Below are 2,430 nucleotides of genomic sequence, written 5' to 3' on the forward strand. Positions count from 1 at the left end.
TTTTTTTTTTTGGAGAAGTTTTTGCTACAGGGCGCGTGAACTCACCAGACAGAGACAGAGAGACAGAAAGCGAGAAATCACCCCCCCCAGGGAGGATGACCACGCCGCAATCCCTTCTCCTCCATTCTCCTCTCGGGATCTTGGTCACGCACGCACACGCGCCCGGCATGAGTTTTAAGCTACTGGGTCCGGGATGCGAACCGTGGTTGACTATATGGGAGTCCAGCGACATAGCCATTACGCTAACTGCTGGTCCCAATAAAATCTTTAAGAAAAAAAATAAAAGAGATGAACTGGATCTCACATGACCAACTGTGCGGGTTGAATCCCAGCCCCAGCAGCTTGAGAAACATGCCAGACATGTGTACCTGCATATCCCAAACCCCTATAGGATGGAGAAATGGAGGAGAAGAGATTGCAGTATGAACACACCCCAGTCAGGGTGCTTTCTTCCTCTCCCCCCGTTTGTCTGGTTCTGGTGAGCACAGGTGCCCTCTAGGAGAAAAAATAAAAAGGAGAGGCCCAATCTCTCTCACCTTGGATGTGACTCACATCTAATGAATAACGAATAAAATACCGCAGAAGGTGGCAGCCTGGGCTCTAGGGGACAGAGGCAGTGCCTCCACTTGCTGGCTTTTGGGGATCACTTGCTGGGGGAGCAGTAGCCGCCATGTCAGGAGGTCACTCCAGCAGCTTGTGGAGAGGCCCGCAGGGTCAGAAACTGAGGCTTCCTGTCGGTAGCCACACAAGCCATCTCTGAAGCAGGGCTCCAGCTCCACTGAAACCGCTCAGAGGACTGTGGCCCTTGTTGTTTGACCACATCCTCCTGAAAGACCCCATACGGAACCACACAGAAAAACTGCTCCCAAATTCCTGACCCACAACACCTGTGAGATAATCAGTGTTTGTTGTTTAAGCCGCTAAGTTATGGGGGTAAAGCAACAACAGATGACTAATATAATCTGTATGGAGTTAATTTCCCATATCTATCAAAAGTGCAAATGCGCAAACTCTTTGACCCAACAACTCCTCTTCCAGGAATTCATCCTGGGGGCATTTGTACATCATTGCAAAATGACACATATGCCCAGCTGTGCAGGACAGCACTGTCTATACATAAAAGATCGGAAACCACTTAATTATCCAACAGGGCACTCAGTGGCAGGTGAGCTGAGTGGATGAGGTGGGGAAGATCTGTCCTCAGCGTGGCCGGGCACCACCCACTGAGGCTCTGGAGAGAGCAACTACAGTAAAACTGGTCTTTTGTTGTTGTTTTTTGAAGTTTGTTTCTTTCTTTCATGAGCAATAGAGAGGGGGAGAAAGACACCACCTTGAAAGGGTCTTCACCCCTGGCCTCAGCCAGCCCTGGATCATGCATGTGACCAGCAGAGTCAGAGCAGTCTCCAACTGCACACTCGGAACCCTCCCATGTGGGTCAGCCTGGCAGAGCTTTGAGCTCCAGCCTTCGGCCCACTGCCTGGACATCACAGATCCAGGCTCACCTGCCTTTGGAACCGTAGACTCACATCCCGGTCCCCACTCCCACCTTCCAGGTCCTTGGGCTTTGGGCCTCAGGCTGAGGTTCAGCATTGGCTTCCCTGCTTCTGAGACCTTAGACCTGGCCTGAGCTGTGCTCCCAATGTCCAAATCTCCAGCCTTCAGCTGGCCTGTCTAGGGACTTTTCAGCTTCTATAATTGTTGAATATTCGAATTAATCCCCTCACATGTATCTCTATTCATATCTTATTGGTTTGTTTCTGAGGAGAATCCTAATACAATTCAGAATATGCAACTGATTTTTAGAATTCAGTAACAAATAGACAACAACTGCAGAGACTCTATGTTCAAAAAGGAAATAGAAAAGAAAGTCTAGAAAATAATGTCCAAGGAGCCGACAGATGGTGTGGTGGTTAAGGTGCTGGACTTCCACATAGCCCACCCCGGTTCAAGTCCTGGACCTGGTGGTTTGCCTTCTTACTCTATTTCTGTCTGTCTCTCTCTAGTCAAATTGAATAATAATAATAAATAAAATTAAATAAAATAATTCTAAAAAAAAGCAGACTATGACCGTAGATGGAAGAGTGATTTACTACAAAGGAGTCTAAGTTGTAGGACTGGCAAATTGATTCTCAAAATTAAATAGAAGGGCCAGCAGGTAGGGTGGTGGTTAAGGGCACGGGACTCTCACATGGCCAACCCTGGTTTGAGTCTTGGACCTGGTAACTTACTTTCTCTCTTTCTCTCTCTCTCTCTCTTTCTTTCTCTCTTCCACTCTGTCCCTCACTGGTCAAATTTAAATAATAAATAAAGTTAAATAAAATAATTTTTTAAAAAAGTAAATAGGGGTTAGCAGGTTGTTTTAGGTGCTGGACTCCCACATGACCAATCACAGTTCAAGTCCCGGCCCTGGTAGTTCACTTTCTCACTTTC

This window comes from Tupaia chinensis, unplaced genomic scaffold, assembly GCF_000334495.1.
Source record: "Tupaia chinensis unplaced genomic scaffold, TupChi_1.0 Scaffold144171_1, whole genome shotgun sequence".
NCBI classification, from domain to species: domain Eukaryota; kingdom Metazoa; phylum Chordata; class Mammalia; order Scandentia; family Tupaiidae; genus Tupaia; species Tupaia belangeri.